The sequence below is a fragment of the Hyperolius riggenbachi genome, chromosome 1, assembly GCF_040937935.1.
Source record: "Hyperolius riggenbachi isolate aHypRig1 chromosome 1, aHypRig1.pri, whole genome shotgun sequence".
Classification (NCBI taxonomy): Eukaryota; Metazoa; Chordata; class Amphibia; order Anura; family Hyperoliidae; genus Hyperolius; species Hyperolius riggenbachi.
In genome coordinates, this window is record NC_090646.1 from 59,856,212 (window position 1) to 59,877,784 (window position 21,573).

The window sequence follows — 21,573 nt, forward strand, 5'->3', positions numbered from 1 at the left end:
ACTGTTGCGCAGGTGCAGAATGCTCCTGGCTGTGGAAGCGGCATGCAGCCGGACTGTGCTGACTGGCTGAATTACCAGGACTCATAGCAGAAGATCCAGGTGGTGGAGGGATGAATTAGCCTGAAGGGGGCTGGAAGAAGCCCCAGGTATGTATAAAACTTTTCTTTGCATCCTTCTCAGGTACCATTTAATTCGTAGTCACCAAACCAAATTTTAACAACATATCAAATTATTTGATTTCATGAACAAAGGGAGTGCATACATTTGCATAAATCAGAATCAACGCAGAATTATTTCCATCTCATTGACCATCTCTATTAGTGACACAGCTACACATCAGGCTTTATTCTTACAGCATAGATGTTATTTAGTATATATAAGAGATTCCTGTGTACACATCATATATACAGTCACAATCAGATATGTATATCTGACTTTAAAAATACAGGGACTGCTTTATTGAAGCAGCACAAGTAACTAATTTTGATTGGTTTATTTCATTTTTGTGGACTAAGCACAGCTATTACTGTATGTATAAATTATTTATGATGACTATTATCTGAGAAATAGCATATTTTATTTTAATTACAGTTTAAATTCATTAGGAGTCGGAGTCGGTGCACTTTTTCCCGACTCCAACTTAAGGCACCCAAAATTGCCCCGACTCCGACTCCACGACTCCGACTCCACAGTAATACCTACCCTACCCTGGCCACTCCTGGGCACTATACTGGTGTAATACCCACCCTGGCCACTCCTGGGCACTGTACTGGTGAAATACCTGCCCTGGCCACTCCTGGGCACTGTACTGGAGTAATACCTACCCTACCCTGGCCACTCCTGGGCACCGTACTGGTGTAATATCTGCCCTGGCCACTTCTGGGCACTGTCCTGGAGTAATACCTGCCCTGGCCACTCCTGGGTACCGTCCTGGAGTAATACCTGCCCTGGCCACTCCTGGGCACTGTACTGGAGTAATATCTGCCCTGGCCACTCCTGGGCACCGTACTGGTGTATTACCTACCCTGGCCACTGCTGGGCACTGTACTGAAGTAATACCTGCCCTGGCCACTCCTGGGTACCGTCCTGGAGTAATACCTGCCCTGGCCACTCCTGGGCACTGTACTGGAGTAATATCTGCCCTGGCCACTCCTGGGCACCGTACTGGTGTATTACCTACCCTGGCCACTCCTGGGCACTGTACTGAAGTAATACCTGCCCTGGCCACTCCTGGGCACTGTACTGGAGTAATACCTACCCTGGTCACTCCTGGGCACTGTACTGGAGTAATACCTGCCCTGGCCACTCTTGGGCACTGTACTGGAGTAATACCTGCCCTGGCCACTCCTGGGCATTGTACTGGAGTAATACCTGCCCTGGCCACTCCTGGGCACTGTACTGGAGTAATACCTGCCCTGGCCACTCCTGGGCACTGTATTGGAGTAATACCAACCCTGGCTACTCCTGGGCACTGTACTGAAGCAATACCTATCCTGGCCACTCCTGAGCACCGTACTGGAGTAATACCTGCCCTGGCCACTCCTGGGCACTGTACTGGAGCAATACATACCCTGGCCACTCCTGGGCACCGTACTGGAGTAATACCTGCCCTGGCCACTCCTGGGCACTGTACTGGAGTAATACCTACCCTTGCCACTCCTGGGCACTTTACTGGTGTAATACCTTCCCTGGCCACTCCTGGGCACTGTACTGGAGTAATACCTGCCCTGGCCACTCCTGGGCACTGTACTGGAGTAATACCTGCCCTGGCCACTTCTGGGCACCGTACTGGTGTAATACCTGCCCTGGCCACTCCTGGGCATTGTACTGGAGTAATACCTGCCCTGGCCACTTCTGGGCACTTTACTGGAGTAATACCTTCTCTGGCCCCTCCTGTTGGAAATACTGGAAAATCCCCATGCAGGGAGGGGGGAGGGGAGGAGTGGTCGGTGTTTGATGACCACACAGTGCTGCACTGCATCACGCGGTAGCACACCAGTTGCTCTATCAGTATTCGATACTAATAAAATCTATTAAGATTGTGGAAACAATGTGGTGTATGAATAAATCACTTTCAGAATTTTGGAATCGATCGTTTGGAATGTCAGGCTATAATCAGGGCCACTTCTAGTATCAATGGGGCCTCAGGGCAAAATTAGACCAGGGGCCCCCCAACAGACCCCCCTGACCAAAAAGCGAGATAAGGGGATCTGTGTTGCAGCCAAATTTCCCTCTTGGGCCCTTGGGGGCCCCTACAGGCTCTGGAGCCCTGGGTCGACTGTTCCCTTTGTCTCTATGGTAGCGTCGGCCCTGGCTATAATTGACCTTTCTGTAACAAGACTATATACTCTGTACAGCGCTACAGAAGATGTTGGCGCTATATAAATACTTAATAAAAATAATAATAGCTTTACAGGACTTGGAGACAGGAGATCTGCTATTAATGTCTTTGTGTCAGGCACCTAATGACCCCTTCTGCGGTTTAGTGACCTCTATACCTCAATGGGTCAGAGATGTTTTAGTGGCACATGGGGGACCAGCAATTGGAGGAGATAGCTATTTATTTATTTAACGCAAATCAAAAGTCAATATAGACATGCAGACATCATACTTACCTCACGCATAGTCTACTCATCAATCTCTTTCTCCTTTTCTGTGTCCTGTTTGTCCACTGTGATCAATGGAAATCTCCATCTTCCATTTTGAAAATGGCCATTACCCCATAACCGCTTCCTGGTCAGCACACTGTTAAACTGTAATATCGCCCACTTGAGCCATAGGGAAACATGGACATTACCTCAGTTCTCCTTTCAACAGCAACTGATATATTTCAGTTCTGACAAACCTTTGTCGGAACTGGAAGGAATCGTTGTTAAAAGGAAATGGTGAGCTTCTGAGAGGAACTGACTGTGAGGTAAGTATGTAATATTTATTTGCATGTACATCCTGTTTTTCTTTTATAATTTTACTTGGTTCAGGTTCACTGTAATCAAGTCTGTATTGTATATCATACACTTATATACTGTATGTTATGCGAGCTGTACAAAAGGAGGGGGTTGGTGTGAGGCGGCACACCCTGGCATTCTTGCCTTGGGCAATACAGGACCTTGTTCAGACACTGGTCGCCCCCATCACCCCCTGTCTGCGGTATGCCCCGTAAATGTTCCAACACTGGAGAAAGTACATCCTCTGACCCCGTACCACCTCTGGTTCTTTTGTAGGTCTTGCTGTTTTTCTTAATGACAAAGGGAGCGCTGACTATGAGTACCAGCACATGCCTGGCAGTGTACGTGTGACAGTGCACCGGGGTCATCCAAGTTCTCAGCTACCTCCTAACTTTATGCCGAGTAACTTACAGGCCATGTGACGGTCATGTGACAGCTCTCTGCTGAAGCAAAACATTTCCTACGAGGCGGCGCAGCTAATTAAATCATCACTTGCCACAGAGATTATCTGATGTTTGCCGTTTCATGCAGAGCATAGGAAATGATCCATTTATTACACGCAGCAATCATGTCAGATGCGTCAGCGCCAGTCAAGAGATACTATCTTCTCTTGTGGTTCTTTAAAGTGAAATGACTCTCTAAAAAAGTGTTTTTAACTGTTTATGTGAATGTGATCAATTAAATATAAATAATAGTGGTGTTTTTTTTTACCATATTTGTTTTCACTGTTGTATTTTGTTTAAAAAAATTGTATTGTATTTACATATGTCATTTTATTTATCATTATTATTATTTAGAATTTATATAGCGCTGACATCTTCCGCAGCGCTGTACAGAGTATATTGTCTTGTCACATAGCTGTCCCTCGGAGGGGCTCACAATCTATTCCCTACCAGGGCCGGTTCTCTCATGAAGCTAGGTGAAACATTTGCATCAGGCGCAGAGATTTCAGGGGAAGCATTTTTGTACTGTGTGCACCTTCCTGAGGAGGAATGGAGTGGCTGAGCAGTTTGTTTGCCACGGACTCACAGCCAGCCAGTGTGCTATTGTGTTGAGCTGCAGCATGTCATGGGAGAACATTAAATGAAGCAGAGTAAATTGTCGGGTGCTGTGCGATCATTCCAAATCGAAGGGGGGGGCGCACAGGGCCGGATTTGGCCCACTGCCTGCACCACCCATCCTGTATGCTCCCCCTGTCCCATTTTGTTCCCCTGGTCCAGTGCTTCCCCATCCTGTGTACTTACCTGGTCCTGTCCTTCCCTGTTTCTGTGCTGTGCTTGGAGGGAGAACAGCACAGGAGGGGGAGCACAGGAACAACGCTCCACTGCTTGACCCTGTGGAATCAAGACAGTCACAGACTGGGTTTGTCACTGCTGCGGTTTACAGTTTAGGGGCAAGTCCGCCCCTTGTTTCCTCGTGCCCTAGGCCATGGCCTTTGTGGCCTTGCCTCAAATCCGGCCATGGGGCGCATCCTCTTAAGTTTGCTTCAGGCAGCAAACCAGCCCTGTTCCCTACCATAGTCATATGTCTTGTATGTATCGTGTATTGTTTGTATCGTAGTTTAGGGCCATTTTAGGGGGAAGCCAATTAAATGATCTGGATGTTTTTGGGATGTGGGAGGACACTGGAGGCCCAGAGGAAACCCACACAGACACTGGGAGAACATACAAACTCCGTGCAGATAGTGCCCTGGCTGGGATTTGAACCATTAGAATTACAAACATACGAAACGCACTGTAAATGAAAGCTTCACATTTTGGGGGTTAACAGGAGCTGTTGATTTGATTGACAAATTATGCAATCAGATAGTAATTTCTATACGTTTCACGCCCCCTCTAAATACACATCAATATCTAAGAAAACCAACTATACCAATTATATCCAATAATATCACTTTTAATAGGTCACATAAAAATTCCATGTGGACAGACAAATTAAAGCAATACATCACGGTAATGTCATTGTGAGCAGCCTGATACGCGTTTCGTGACAATGCCTCTGAAGAGGATCGCAAAACCCATATCAGGCTGCATTCCATGACATAACTGTGATGTACTGTTGTTTTAAATTGTCTGGAATGGGATTTTTAAATATTAAAAGTGATATTTTATTGAATGTAATTATTCGCATTGCAAACCTTCCTTTTTGTTGCTTTTCTCGTAGATCGATGTTGATTTGATTGGTCAGGTTTTGTGTGCAGTATAAGACTTTCAGATTATTACTACAGTAAAGAAGTCTCCTAATGGGTATGTAGGCTAAGAACAACTTGGAGCCTGCCATCCGTCCTTAAAAACATACCGTGTTGTGCGGGTCTCTTTTGCACATGCTCATTGGAAACAAGCACTTGTGCTAGAGCCAGTTCAGATGAGCTTCTTCCTACACACTGGGCATGTGCGGCTCGTGAGCTCGCACATGCCCAGTGCACAGGAACTCAAAAATGGACGTGAGCAACTGCATCCCAATAGGACCAGCCTGCAATGGAGCGTAACATGGAATGGTGGGACCCAGGTGAAACAGAAGGTAAGTATAGGTACCGCTATATGTGTTCTTTTTATTATAAATGCAGGTTGAGGTGTATTTTAAATGCATGCCTATTTCTTATTTTCAGAGGGTTGGAAGATATTTTTATGTTCAAGGGCGTAACTACAAATCATAGGGCCCCCCAGCAAACTTTGATGCCCCCTCAATATTCACACCTTTTCCCTTACCTGCCCTTGGTCACCCTCACAGCCTGGGGTACCATCTTACAAGGGTCATAAAACAAGTGTGGGCATTATAACCTTCAAAAAAATAGATGTTGCCCCAAAAAAATACCTGATGTGGAGGATGGACCCCTTTACTGAAGAACGGGAAGTTATCGGGGCCCCTCATGGGTCTTGGCCCCCCCTTATTTTTACACCTGTTCCCTCTTTGTTTGGCCGTTCAGAACATCCCTGATTCCGGGATGCCTGAGGGTGAAACCGCAGAGACAGTACATTCCTGGCACGGAGAGAGAGAAGTCCTTATAACAGTGAGATGAGGAAACGCTGCGTGTTGGACAGTAAACAATGAACTGTAATGTGATGAATTGATCTCTCAGCTCTTTGGACACATTTCTCAGCCTAAACTGATGTAGACAGGATCAGACCGACCAGCTGATTGCAGCTCAATGTCTGACTTGGAAGACGCTTCTGCTCTATGCTTTGTGGTAAACAGAAGATTAGCGCGAGAATACTGGCAACACAGCTGCAGGGAACAAACTTCTGTGGTGGCGCTACAATGGGAGAGCATAGCACACAGCAGAAGAGCTGCTCGGAGATCACGCGAGCCCAGACTACACCGCGACTGCAGGCAGCAGGTCAGGACACACTGGCGTAACAATAGGGGCCGTTTTGGGGGGCTGGAGGGGTCGCAGCATGAGGGGAAAGCCATGCCCACAGTCATCCCCTCCAGCCTAATGAGTGTCCGGGCAGCAGCAGGCAAAGGCTGATACATACCTTCCGTCTTCCATGCACTCCAGCGTGCGTTCCTCACTCTAGTCTCTGACGCAACTTCCTGTTTCCTGTTTATACAGGAAGTCGCGTCAGAGACTAGAGTGAGGAATGCACGCTGGAGTACACAGAAGACGGAAGGTAGGTATCAGCCGTTGCCTGCCGCTGCCTGCCGCTTCCCGGACACTCAATAAGCTGGAGGGGAGCGCAGAGGGGAGAGCCCCGAGGTGAGGAGGGGGAGACCGTCCCCCCTCCCCGCCGACTGTGGGCATGGCTTTCCCCTCATGCTGCGACCCCTCCAGACCCCCAAAACGGCCCCGAGCGGGCCCCAGGGGGCCCACTCAGAATTTCTGCAGGGGGGCCCGGTGGGGCCTAGTTACGCCCCTGCGACAGGAAAGAATTGTTGCAGGAAAGAATAATTGGTGGATTTATTGATGACCCCTCCACTGTTTATTGCAGGGTAGACCGTACAGTAGTTTCCTGTATAGGAATTGTATATACTGTTTATGTTGGATGTTTACTTCCTGTATGAGTGGTCCTATTTCATGGATAGAGTTGTGGGTGGTGGTACACTTGAGGAAAGGTCAGATGACCCATACCTCCCAACTTTTTGAGATGAGAAAGAGGGACACTTAAGCCATGCCCCTGCCACACCCCTAATCATGCCCCCCACCACGCCCCTAGTCATGATTACCATAAAAATGTCATAAGAAAAATATGTTGTTTTATAATTCAAACCAGGGCTGTGGAGTCGGAGAAATTTTGGGTACCTGGAGTCGGAGTTGGAAAAAAATGCACCGACTCCGACTCCGACTCCTAATGAATTTGTAACTGTAATTAAAATAGAAAATATGATAAAATGTTCTATTTCTCATATAATGGTCATTAAAAATAATGTATATATACAGTATATATACAGTAATAGCTGTGTTTAGTCCACAAAAATGAAATAAACCAATCAAAATTAGTTACTTGTGCTGCTTCAATAAAGCAGTCCCCGCATTTTTAAAGTCAGATATACACATCTGATTGTGACTGTACAGTATATATGATGTGTACACAGGAATCTCTTACTGTATATATACGAAATAACATCTATGCTGTAAGTATAAAGCCTGATGTGTAGCCGTGTCACTAATAGAGATGGTCAATGAGATGGAAATAATTCTGCATTGATGCTGGTTTATGCAAATGTATGCACTCTCTTTGCTCATGAAATCAAATAAATTGATATGTTGTTAAAATTTGGTTTGGTGACTATGAATTAAAGGGTACCTAAGGCGAATTAAAAGAAAAGCTTTATACATACCTGGGGCTTCCTCCAGCCCCCTTTAGGCCATTCGGTCCCTCGCTGTCCTCCTCCGTCACCTGGATCTTCTGCTATGAGTCCAGGTAATTCAGCCAGTCCGAGCAGTCTGGCTACGTGCCGCTTCCACAGCCAGGAGCGTCCTGCACCTGCGCAATAGTGCTGCACAGGTGTAGTAAGCTCCCGGCGGCGGAGTGTGTGCATGCGCACTACACCAGACTGGCTCAAGTACCTGGACTCATAGCAGAAGATCCAGGTGGCGGAGGAGGACAGCGAGGGACTGATTAGCCTCAAGGGGGCTGGAGGAAGCCCCAGGTATGTATAAAACTTTAATTTCATCTGTCTCAGGTTTACTTTGTTACACAGTAGTACTATACTCTACATATGCTCTCCCCACAGAGCTGCAGGGAATCCACTGAGAATGTTGTGCACATTGAACACAGAGGTGTTGTCTATCACCCATAAACCTGGTTCAGATTGTGCATGAAGAATGTGTAATACAGGAAGAATCTCCTCATTCCCCTGCAGAGTACCTGCATATCTCTCTTACATGTACCCACAATCACATTGCCTAGGGCCTGATCCATGTTCAGATGTGTAATAGAGGAAGAATCTCCTCATTCCCCTGCAGAGTACCTGCACATCATTCTTACATGTACCCACAGTTACATTGCCTATGGCCTGATCCATGTTCTTTGTTCCGGTTTGTACCTTTTACAAGTACTCTTACCAAGGACTAGTTTTAGTCTAAAGGGAATAAATATAGTAGTCTACATATCCTTCTCACTTCAGTTGTCTTGTAAAATTCCTAAGCGTTGGCAGTTAAGAGACGAATTTCACGTTACATACTGTTAATCAACAAAATTGTAATATGCAAATTAGAGGAGTCGGAGTCTCGGAGTCGGAGTCAGAGGAATCCTAAACTGTGGAGTCGGAGTCGGAGTCGGTGGATTTTTGGACCGACTCCACAGCCCTGATTCAAACCACACTGGTCCTTTCTATTCTGGTTCAGTTTCCTTCATAGTAACATTTTAAAATTAGTAATATATCAATGTAAAGGATTGGAATAAAGTTTAGAGTCAATCAAACACATTTTTTAGTAGAGAAATATATATTTTTATTACATTACATAGAAAGAGGGACAAATCCCTGAAAGAGGGGCAAATGAGGAGGAAAGAGGGACAGAGGGACCTGCACAACACTGTAAGGGGGTGCAGAGCATAGCCACCGCACCCCCAAGTGAGTGAGAGGCAGCTCGCTGGCTACCCGAAGTGCCCCTGCTTCTCTCCCTCCCTCTGCAGAGGAGTGCAGAAGTGTTAACAGCAGCAGAACAAGGGGGGCACATCTGGCTAACTATAGGGGGTACTTCTGGCTATTTAAACATGGGGTAGGGCAGCACATCTGGCTATCTAATGCTGGGAATACACCATGAGTTTTTATGGCAGATAGATGGCTCGATAGATAATTTCCGACAGGTCAGATCTGATTTTGATTGTTTTTCTGATTGATTTTCTGATAGAAGTGAATGGAAATCGATCAGAAAAATGATAGGAAAATCAATCGGCCAGTAAATCTGCCCAAAAAACTAATTGTGTATTCCCAGCATAAAAGCGGAGAAGGGGGGCACATCTGGCTATCTAAACAGCATTTGTACATTTGGCTCCACCCATGACCACACTTTGGTGCATGGCCATGCCCAATTTGTCCAGAGGGGGGAGCAAAAACTCTCTTTGACCCCGGGCACTGAAAAACCCTAGTTACTCCTCTGTGCCCCTGGTGCCCCCAGTGCATTCAAATCTCTCACCTGTCTGGACACCGCGAATGTCCAGTTGCTCCTTCTTTCTCAAATGTGACCAACGTGGATGCCGGCAAATAGCACGAGGGGCTGTGTGTGACATCACATGCGCCACTTGCTATACGCCGGTAGTCATGTGGGGTGCGGATGCAAAAGATGGCGGGCCAGACACTAGCGGCAGCAGCAGAAAGGGCAAGTATTATCATGCACATTAACATTTGGGTGGACAGCGACAGATGTGGCGTCACGGGACGATTTCCAAGAGATTTCATGCTAAAATCGATCGGGAATCGGCCTGTGGTGTATGGGCAGCCAACAGATCTCTCTCCTACCAGATTGGATCAGAGAGAGAGATCTGTCTCTTGGTCGATCTGCCCATCAATGCTGGCAGGGATGGTTTAAGCAACAATGGGGCCCCAGGGCAAAATAAACCTGCCCCCCCCCTACATATACCCCGGAAATAAAATCGGCATTAGGGGACTTTTTTGCAGCTGGTATAGTCAGGGTGTGAAGTCCCAATCGGTCAGAGCTCCACATTCTGGCTATCCCAGCCTGCATGGGGGACAAGGGGTTAAAAAGTTTCAGGAGGGGGGACCCCACATAATTTTTTTTTTTTTAATTCCCACACTCTAAACATAAAAAAAAAAATGGGAAAATAGGAAAAAATGCCAGGGATCTTCATACAGCCATATTGCGGCTGTATAGCGATCCCTGGCCAAAGCGCTGCGGCTGCGTATAGACCTCCTGGAAACCCCGTCAGGAAATTTACTGCTCTTTCTTTTGATGCATGTAAAATTACACCACCGTTAGGTTTGCTACTAAAAGTTACATTTACCGCATTTAAAAGTATACTTTTTATCCTTCAAAACTTTAAAATCGATTTTCTCAAAAACTATAAGGTCTTTTTGAAAAAAAAAAAATTCTTCTTATTCCTAATGAAGGAAAATTTAGCATTTCTAGCATTTAAGGTGGATTTGCTATTAACCATTAAAGTCGGCAGGTTTTTAAATGTGTATTTTTTTTCCTTTGAAACTTTAAAATCGATTTTCTCAAAAACTATAAGGCCGATTTGAAAAAAAATGTTTCCTCTTGTAGCCACTGGGGGCCCCTACAAGCTCTGGGGCCCTGGGGCAGCTGTCTCCTTTGCCTCTATGGTAGCGCCGGCCCTGATCGCTGGATGTATGGTTGCCTTAACGTCACAGTCTTTGAAGCTGTAATACAAATAACTTTCTATGCTAATCTTCTGACTCGCTGAAGTAGATCATTTCCTTATGTTAACCATTCTCACTCTAAATCTTACGGCTAATGTTATTTAAAATCGAGCAATGGGGTAGCAATAAGGGATACAGAGGTTGAGGCCACACTGGGCCCCTGGGCCAGAGTGGCCCATTAGGGACCCTCCTTCATCTATCTTGTTAGCTTTTTGTTAGTGCTATTCTGATAGTAGAATTCCTTAAAGAGAACCCGAGGTGGGTTTGAAGAATATTATCTGCATACAGAGGCTGGATCTGCCTATACAGCCCAGCCTCTGTTGCTATCCCAAACCCCCCTAAGGTCCCCCTGCACTCTGCAATCCCTCATAAATCACAGCCACACTGCTGACAAACAGCTTGTCAGAACTGGCTGTGTTTATCTCTATAGTGTCAGTCTGCTGCTCTCCCCGCCTCCTGCAGAACTCCAGTCCCCGCCTGCATCCCTTCCCTCCCTGCTGATTGGAGGGAAGGGACGGGGGCAGGGATCGGAGCTATGCAGGAGGCGGGGGAGCAGCTGAGACTGACACTACAGATGTAAACACAGCCTCACAGCACGGCTGTGATTTATGAGGGATTGCAGAGTGCAGGGGGACCTTAGTGGGGTTTGGGATAGCAACAGAGGCTGGGCTGTACAGGCAGATCCAGCCTCTGTATGCAGATAACATTCTTTAAACACACCTCGGGTTCTCTTTAAGGTGTACCCGAGGCAAATAATATACACATTATAGGACACAGAGGAATGTCCTCTGCCCAATTACATGCCTCTGTGTGTTTCTGGTGCAGCTACCAGCCTCTCCCCCCCCTGGCTCTGCTGCCCCCCCCCCTCCCCCCGCCTAAAACTAGCGAGAGGCTAGTGACACCCTGATTGTTGCTAGCCTCCTTTTGCCCTGCCAGCCGTCAATCAAATTGCTCCCCCGCCTTCACCAACCTGCTCCCCGCCTCTGTCACCTCACTTCCCCGCCTACTCCAATCGGCAGCAAAGCTGTGACTCAGGAAGTACTTCGGGACGCGGCCATCTTGGATTTGTCTGCCGGTGATGGGAGGCTGCGGAGGATGAACGGGCCACGGATTGTGGCATGGAGTGGCGCAGATGTCTCCGGGAGGTGGTGTGGAGCAGGTAGTATGTTTTTTTCTTTTTTGATGCCGCCTCGGGTTCTCTTTAACAAACTGTTTCCTTAAATATACTTCTCTGACACTGCAGCTGTCCTTGGGGCCCTATGTTAAACTCGCACTGGGGCCCCAAGCTCCTTAGCATCTTAGTTTACAAAATAACAAGCAGCACTTTGGCAAGTTAGTTAAAGGGAAACTGTAATAACATATAGTAAAATGTAAGCAATTATTCAGGTTATCCATTTTTTATGTTGGTTATCCTGGTTTCAGTATCATAATTCAAAAACACTTCATCATATATCTATATATTGCTGTATATTGGTGTGTATCCCCACCCTCCCAGTGATGCTTAGCCAAGGCTATGATGTCACGCAGCCTTCTGCCCCAGAGCACTCTGGGAGATTATCTGACATTACTGCTCAATTCACAGAGTTAAAAACAACATACCACAGTGATTCAACATAATAATCCTCCTAATAATAATCCTAACATTTGTATAGCACTTTTCTTCTGTTGGACTCAAAGCGCTCAAACATGCCAGGAGTAATGATGCTGGCGCTTCTGATAACATTTTCAAAAACGTAAATCAGGGTGATTAAAATGGGCCAACACTAAGGGCGCGATTCCACTAGAGCGGCGCGCGTCTGCGAGACGCGAGACGGCTCTTCCGGGTCTGCAGGGAAAGCAGACGAATCCCATCAGCCGCAGCCTCCTACGCCGATTCGGATGGAAAAGCCGGCCGAATCGCTAGCGGTAGTGATTCGGCCGGCGTTACCATTGCACCCTATGGCAGAGTTCCCCCCCACTATTCGCCTGGGGGGAAACTCTGCGGATTCGCGGCGGTTTGAGCTCAAGTGGAAACACGCCGTAAATAATTTAGCAATGTTTATTGCAAAACTCAGTCGTTTTATTCATGAATTTTTATACAGCAAAGTTTTATCTTACCCCTAGATTTCTTCTATTAGTTTTGTACCTACAGTAACGAGGAGGAGGAGGAGGAGGAGGAGGATTTTAAAAATTTTCTGACGGAATTCCGTATATCTCGGAATAGTGGCGGTATGCGGAATTACCACGGAATCGGAAATTGGCTCTTCCGACCATGCCTGGCACAGAGCAGCTGCTCATGGGGGCAAGCAGAAATTTGGGCGCCCGCTAGTGGCAGAAGCTTGGGCGCCGCCATCGGGGGCCATTGTAATTATCGGCAAGGAGGGCATTTGGCCATCCATTGTGCCCGAAAATGTAAGTTTTTTTAATCTTTTTTTTTGCCAGTGGCAGGGGCGGTTAAGGTTAGGCGTGGGGGAAGAAAGGTTAAGGTTAGCTGGAGGGGGGTCCGTGTGGACGGTTATGTTCAGGCATAGAGGAGGAATGTTTAGCTGGGGGGAGGGGTTGCAGCAGTGGAGATTGTTAAGGTTAGGCGTGGGGTAGAAAGGGATAAGGTTAGCCATGGGGGGGATAGAGTCTGCGGGCATGGTTAAAGTTAGGCGTGTGTGTGTGTGTGGGGGGGGGGGGGGGGGGGGGTGGAGGTGAGGTCGGTTAAGGTTAGACATGGTGGGATAGAGTCAGCGGGGATGGTTAAAGTTAGGTGTGGGGGGCGGGGGGTTAAGTTTAGGTATCGGTAGTGTGAGGGTTCAGTGTGAGAATAGATTTAGGTTTAGCTATAGTAAAATATCTGTTAATGGCTTTTACACTTTAATAGTAAAATACCTGCACATTTACCAATATTCTACCGGGATTACATACATTCATGGAGGGCAACCCTTTAGCATTTCCTCTGAACCATTTAAAGGACCTATGTTGTGAAAATCTTAAAATTTAAAATACATGTAAACATATACAGATGTGAAGTATGTTTCTCCCTGAGTAAAATGAGCCATAAATTACTTTTCTCCTATGTTGCTGTCACTTACAGTAATTAGCAGAAATCTGACATTACCGACAGATTTTGGACTAGCCCATCTTCTCATGGGGGGTTCTCAGGCTTTTCTTTATTTTTAAAAGCACTTAGTGAATGGCTGTTGCTCCGTCCAACTGCCAAAAAAAGTGTGCAGCGAGCAGGGAGGCTGGTCAGCATCTTTGTATGAATCTTTTTCAGGAAATGTCTTTGTAAAGAATAAAGGCCATACTGAGAATACCCCAAAAAACCTGTCGGTTCTGTCAGATTTCTACTACTTACTGTAAGTGACAGCAACATAGGAAAAAAGTAATTTATGGCTCATTTTACTCGGGAAGAAATGTACTTCTTATTTGTGTGTGTTTTACATTTTAAGATTTTTGCAACAGCTCCTTTTTAAAGAAAATCTGAACTGAAAATAAACCAATGACATAATTGTAGTAGTAGTAGTAAAGGTAAGTATTACTTTCCTGGCCCTGGGGTCTTATTCTTCTCAAGTCAGGGCAGGGTGCTGTGAGGACCATCGGTGCCGGCAGGGAATGGGTGTAATACTTGTGGGTGGGCGGAGAGTACAGCGGTATTTGGCGATTCTTGCATGTATCGGGGCTTTGCTATTTAACCAAATATTGGTGCCATTGATTTGACAATTCAATTTGCTGATTTTTTTCAGTTGAATTAGACATGTGTTGGGTCGACCTGATCCGAATTTGAACAGCCATATTCCGGACAAATATAGCAATTACCTGAATCCAAACAACATCACAAATTTTCAGCAACACACCATTTTCCATTGTCCTGTATTTTGCTATCTGATTCCAATAGCTAATGCTTTGTTCACATCTAAAACTGAAATTGCTGACGCCAGTGATTTTCGATTTTGTGAGTGATTTTTGTTTTTCTCTCCTGACGCTCACCTGCACGCTTCGATTTTTTGTAAAGCGCTTTTGCAGAGCGATTTGTTTGTTTACTTCCTAACGGTAAAGAATAAATACAATGTATTTATTCTTAACCACTTAACGACCAGCTAACGCCGATAGGTGGCGGCTGGTCGTTTGTGGTTTTGCATGGAAACGGCCGTTCGAGCGGCCTTTCCATGCCAGTTCACGGAGGGTGTCTCCGTGAACAGTGTGCGAGCCGCCGCTCGTGGCTCGCACGCGCAATGTAAACATGCGGGGAAGAAATCCCCGCTGTTTACATCATACGGCGCTGCTGCGCAGCAGCGCCGTAAGGCAGATCGGCGATCCCCGGCCTCTGATTGGCCGGGGATTGCCGGCATATGATAGGCTGAAGCCTATCCTTCAATGCGCAGGACGGATATCCGTCCTGCGCAGCCCACAGACAGAGGGAGTGGGAGGGAAGAAGAGGGAGGGCGGAAATCGCTGCGGAGGGGGGATTTGAGGAGCCCCCCCGCCGAACCATAACAGCCGGCGGCAATCAGACCCCCCCTGCAGGACATTCCCCTAGTGGGGAAAAAAGGGGGGAAGTCTGGTCGTCCTGGGTCAATCACAATCTGTGCTGTGGGCTGGAGAGCCCACTCAGCACAGATATCTGAAAGTGAGCCCGGTCCTTAAGTGGTTAAAAGCGCTTGGGAAATCGCTATACCAAGCGCTTTTTCAAGCGTTTTGCAATTTCCCTATACCTGCCATTATAGGGAAAAAATGGTACAGGCAGCGCTTTGCTGAGTGGATCGGAAAGGAACTGATCAGAAGTGAACATCTTCATAGGGAATCATTGCACAATCGCTTTTAGAGCGATTTTGAAAATCGCTGGCGCTTAATAAAACCGCAAAACCCCCTAGGTGCGCACAAGCCCTAATGGATCGCAAAACACAGGGTACAGTAAAACTAAAGTCCGTCAGCGTCCATTTCTATTAGTGCGATCTTATTGCGTTGCGATTTTGTACAGAGCACAATTGTCCTCCTGCCGTGTTTTAGATGCAGTTGAGCTCCTATACTGTGTATAGTAGCCCAATCGCTATTGCATTAGTGGAAATTGGTCTGAAACGCGATTGCATCTCGAATGTGATTGCGATCACATTCCAAAGTGGAAAAGAGCCCTTACTGATTGAAAAAAGTGGACAAAAGCATATTTGGGATCTTTCACACCATAAATCGCAAAACGCAATTGCAAAATGCAATCGCAAACGCACTTTGTATTTTTCAATTTTCACTATGTTCAATCGAAATGCAGGAAAAATGCCGAAGAACTACGATTGCCTTTTTAGAAAATCGCAAATGCTTTTCAGTATGAATGCATTCCTAAAGAGGAGCTGTTAGGTATAAGGTCTCAGAGAAAATAAACACATATATCAGTAGCTAAATATAGGCTGTACTTACATTACATATGCATTTCACTGTCCACGTTTGGATTTCACAGAATTTTTATATAGTATACTAGCTGATTGCCCGGCGTTGCCCGGGTATGTATTTGGCTGGTGTTGGCTCCGCCCATTTTTTCTAACCCTAACACACAATTACTCAATGACCAAGTTTGGGAGCTTTGCGGTCTTTGGTATCAATAATTTGCATTGAAATTTAAAAATCTGATTGGCTGTTTGTGGCTCCACCCCCTTTTCTGAATTTGAACCCCAATGACCAACTGTACCAGGTTTGAGGCCTGTGCGATTAACAGTGCAAGAATAGCAGCAATTAAATATTCCCCTTAAAAAGCAATAGGTGAAGTTTGATTCACTTTTGTAGGCTCCACCCACTTTTCTGAATATTAATCTCAGTCACCCAGTGACCAACTGTGCAAAGTTTGAGAACCCTGCCATTAACAGTGTAAGAATGGCTGCATTTTCCCAGGGAAATTTGTATTTGTCTCCACCCACTGATGACCCAGCGTTGCCTGTGTATGTATTTGACTGGTGTTGGCTCCGTCCACTTTCTAACCCTAACGCACAAACACTCAATGACCAAGTTTGTGAGCTTTGGGGTCCTTGGCATCAATAATTTGTATATTCCCATGAAATGAAACAAATCAGATTGGCTGTTTGTGGCTTCACCCCCTCTCCAGCATTTGAACCCCAGTCACCCAATGATCAACTGTAGCAGGTTTGAAGCATCTGCTATTAGCAGTGTAAAAATGGCAGCAATTTAAATATTCCCCTTGAAAATCAACAGGTGAATTTTGATTGGCTATTATAGGCTCCACCCACTTCCCTGAATATTAATCTCAGTCACCCAGTGACCACCTGGGTTCAAATCTCGGCTCTGCCTGTTCAGTAAGCCAGCACCTATTTCAGTAAGGAGTTTCTTGTGCAAGTCTCCTTAACACTGCTACTGCCTACTGAGTGCGCTCTAGTGGCTGCCTCGCAAGCGCTTTGAGTCCGACAGGAGAAAGGTGCTATACAAATACTGCAATTATTATTATCTGGGCAAAGTTTGAGAACCCTGCCATTAACAGTGTAAGAATGGCTGCAGTTTATATTTTCCCAGTAAAATTTGGTTTTGGTTCCGCCCACTTTTTGTAACCTGGACACACAGTATCTCAATGACCAAGTTTGTGAGCTTTGGGGTCCTTGGCATCGATAATTTGTACTTTCCCATGAAATGAAACAAATCTGATTGACTGTTTGTGGCTCTGTCCCCCTGTCCCAGGTTTGAGGCTTGTGCCATTAACAGTGCAAGAATGGTAGCAATTTTAATATTCTCCTTGAAAAGCGACATGTGATTTTTGATTGGCATTTTTAGGCTCCACCCATTTTTCTGAATATTAATCCCAGTCACCCAGAAACCAGCTGTGCAAAGTTTGAGAACCCTGCCATTAACAGTGAAGAAAGGCTGCAGTTTACAATTTCCCAGAAAAATCTGTTTTTGACTCCACCCAGTTTTTGTAACCTTGACACACAGTCACTCAGTGATCAAGTTTGTGAGCTTTTGGGTTCCTGGCATCAAAATTCTGCTAATGGAAGCAGTTTATGCAGCAAAGAAATCTGATTGGCTGTGTTTGGCTCTGCCCCTTTACTGAATTTGAACCCCAGACACTTAACAACCGACTGTAGCAGGTTTAAGGCCTCTGTCATTAACAGTGTAAGAATGGCTGCAGTCTCAATATTCCCCTTGAAAATCAGAAGGTGAATTTTGATTGGCTCTTGTAGGCTCCACCTACTTTTTTGAATATTAATCCCAGTCACCCAGTGACCAACTGTGGGAAGTTTGAGAACCCTGCCATTAACAGTGTAAGAAAAGCTGCAGTTTATATTTTCCAATGTAAAAAGTTGTTTTTGGCTCCGCCCACTATTTCTAACCTTAACATACAGTCACTCAATGACCAAGTTTATGAGCTTTGGGGTCCTTGGCATAAATAAGTTGCATTTTACCATTGAAATTAAACAAATCTGATTGGCTGTGTTTGGCCCGCTCCCTTCAGAATTTAAACCCCAGTCTCCCAGTGACTGACTGTACCAGATTTGAGGCCTCTGCCATTAAGAGTGTATGAATGGCAGCAATGTAAATATTCCCCTTGAAAATCAAAAGGTAAATTTTGATTGGCTGCTGTAGGCTCCACCCAATTTCCTGAATATTAGTCCCAGTCACCCAGTGGCCAACTGTGTCACGTTTGAGAAACCTGCCAATAAGCGAACGGCTGAAATCAATCTAACAAATCTGATTGGCTGTTTGTGGCTCCACCCCTTTAGCGAATTTGGACCCCAGTCACCCAATGACTGACTGTATCAGGTTTGAGGCCTCTGCCATTAACAGTGTAAGAATGGTAGCAATGTAAATATTCCCCTTGAAAATCAATAGGTCAATTTTGATTGGCTGTTGTAGGCTCCACCCACATTTCTGAATATTCATCCCAGTCACCCAGTGGCCAATTGTGTAAAGTTTAGGAACCCTGCCATGTTAAAAATTTAGTTGTTGGCACCGGCCACTTTTTCTAACCTTGACATACAGTCACTCAGTTATCAAGTTTATCAGCTTTGGGGTCCTTGGTATCAATACTTTGTATATTCCCATTGAAAAATAAACAAATATGGCTGTTTGTGGCTCCGCCCCCTTTCTGAATTTGAACCCTAATCACCCAATGACTGACTGTATCAGGTTTGAGGCATATGCTATTAACAGTATAAGAATGGTAGCAGCTTAAATATTCCCTTTGAAAATCAAAAGGTGATTTTTATTGGCTTTTGTAGGCTCCACCAACCTTCCAAAATCTTAATCTCATTCACCCAGTGACCAACTGTGCAAAGTTTGAGAGACCTGCCATTAACAGTGTAAGAATGGCTGCAGTTTATATTTTTCAGTGAAATTTGTTTTTAGCTCCGCCCACTTTTTGTAACCTTGACACACAGTCACCCAGTGACCAAGTTTGTGAGCTTTCAGGTTCCTGGCATCAAAAATGTGTAAATGGAAGCAGTTTATCCACCAAGGAAATCTGATTGGCTGTAGGTGGCCCCGCCCCTTTAGTTAATTTGGACGCCAGTCACCCAATGACCAACTGTAGCAAGTTTGAAGCCTCTGCCATTAACAGTGTAAGAATGGCAGCAGTTTAAATATTCCCCCTGAAAATCAATAGGTGAATTTTTATTGGCTGTTGTAGGCTCCTCCCACTTCCCTGAATCTTAATCCCAGTCACCCAGTGACCAACTGTGGCAAGTTTGAGAACCCTGTGATTAACAGTCTAAGAATGGCTGCAGTTTACATTTTCCCATTTAAAATGAATGGCTGAAATTTGATTGGCTGTTTTATGCTCCTCCCACTTTTCCTGGATTCGTAACCTCTGCCACCAAGTGACCAACTGTGCCAAGTGTGGGGACTCTGCGTTGATTACTGTGAGAATGGCAGCCTTTTACATTTTTTCCATTGACTTGAATGGGTGAAATCTGATTTGCTGTTTGTAGCTCCGCCCACGTGTGCAGGGGGGCCGCAAGACCCCCAGAACATATCATCCCAGGTAGTAAGGGATCTGTGTACCAAGTTTCGTTCAAATCGGTCAAGCCGTTTTCGAGTGATCGCGGCACATACACACACACATACACACACACACACACACATACATACATACATCCGATTTTATATATATAGATGCAGAGAATGATGCTCCTGACAGCTCATGGCAGGCTCCATGTTTGTCTGTCTCCTATGAAGCCAAATGTGTCGTCATGTCCTCCCTGCTTCCTGATCACAGAAAAGCTCGTACTGAATAACACTAGTTTGCACTTGCAGTGAATATTAATTAGCCATGTGGCTAGGAACAATAGCGGACTCCTGCAGTGTACTCTGCCAGGAGATTTATCAGTGCTGTGCGCTGGACTGCTGAGTTACATGCTATTGTTACTTGACCCTGTAACTTCTCATTAGCAGCCGAGGGGAGGGCCCCAGAATGCTTTGCAGTATGGTTTGCGGCTTGCGTCCTCTTAAGAGCCTGGGTCTAACAGCTTTGCTGATAAGCACACATCAAATGAAAGAGAGATTTTTATCTTCACTATTGCCTTTTTGGCTTCCGTCTAAACTGTTTAACACAGGAGAATAGAGGTTTAAATTAGCTTCTGCAGCCTGACAGTTACTCTTTAAGGTTCCAACTGTAACTTTACTGTAACAAAGTAGCAAAGTAGATTCTGGGCACCAGTTGCAAGATTGCGTATCACCTTTATTTCATCCTCAGAACAGATTTAAAATAAGATGTATGCCTGACAGCCTGTTTCGCAGATTACAATCTGCTTCTTCGGAGGCAAAGTATATACTTTGCCTCCGAAGAAGCAGATTGTAATCTCTCTGTCAGGCATACATCTTGATTTAACTATGTTTTAACTCTGTTCTGAGGATGAAATAAAGGTGACACGCAATCTTGCAACCAGTGCCCAGAATCTACTCTGCTACTTTGTTACATTGGATACTTTTCCTTCTGGAGGCACAGCTCACACACCAATCCTAAATTGATGCAGGATTATCCAATTTTTTGCATGCACAGTTATGCAGCTTGAAATGGACCAATCAAATTTCACCTTGGCAGAATTTAATTGGTCCATTTTCAAGCCAGATAACTTTACATTCAGAATTTGCATAATTCTGCATTAACTTGTTTTAAAATTATTTATCTCATTTACCATCCCTAGTCTCCACTGAAAAGTAATCCCTAACCATTGTCACAGGAACAGTCCTAACGGGAAGAGACATGCTACACTCCTGTTCCTGGAACAGGTGCCCTTACTCAAAATGTATCCCCAACTCCGTTGATGGTACCAAGTTAGTGGAATTTGTTGAAACAAATGGCCTAAAGTTAAAAACGTAGCATAGGGTCAGACACTTTTTACATTCTATCCAAAACAACATAAACAAACTTATTAAAGGCAGTTCAGCTACTAAATATCCAGGATGGTCCAGGACTTCAGAAGCTCCATTAAATGGCCAAGATTACCATTATCAAAAACATAAACTACATCTGTGCCTAAGAATCCCTCAAAAATGCAACAGAATCATGTGCCGTGAAACAAAGACCCATCCCAAGAACCAACCCTCAACCAAAAACTTCTTCACAGAAAGAGTCACTCAGAAAGCATGTGCTGGATGCCGATGGAGGAGCGGATGAAAACACAACCAGCTTCCAAACAACATGCAGGTTTTTTGCACTAAACATCATTCCTAATTCGTTAACATCAATAAACATGATTCCTAAAGGTCCTGAATGTCTAGTTCAGCTTCTAAATACTGTATCTAGGATGGTCTAGGACTTCGGAAGATCAGAAGTAAATGGCCAAAACTACCATTATCAAAAATATAAACTACATCTGAGCCAGATAATCCCTCAAAACTGCAACAGTATCACTTTTTAAAAAGAGAAGATAGGTGTGTCGTGAAA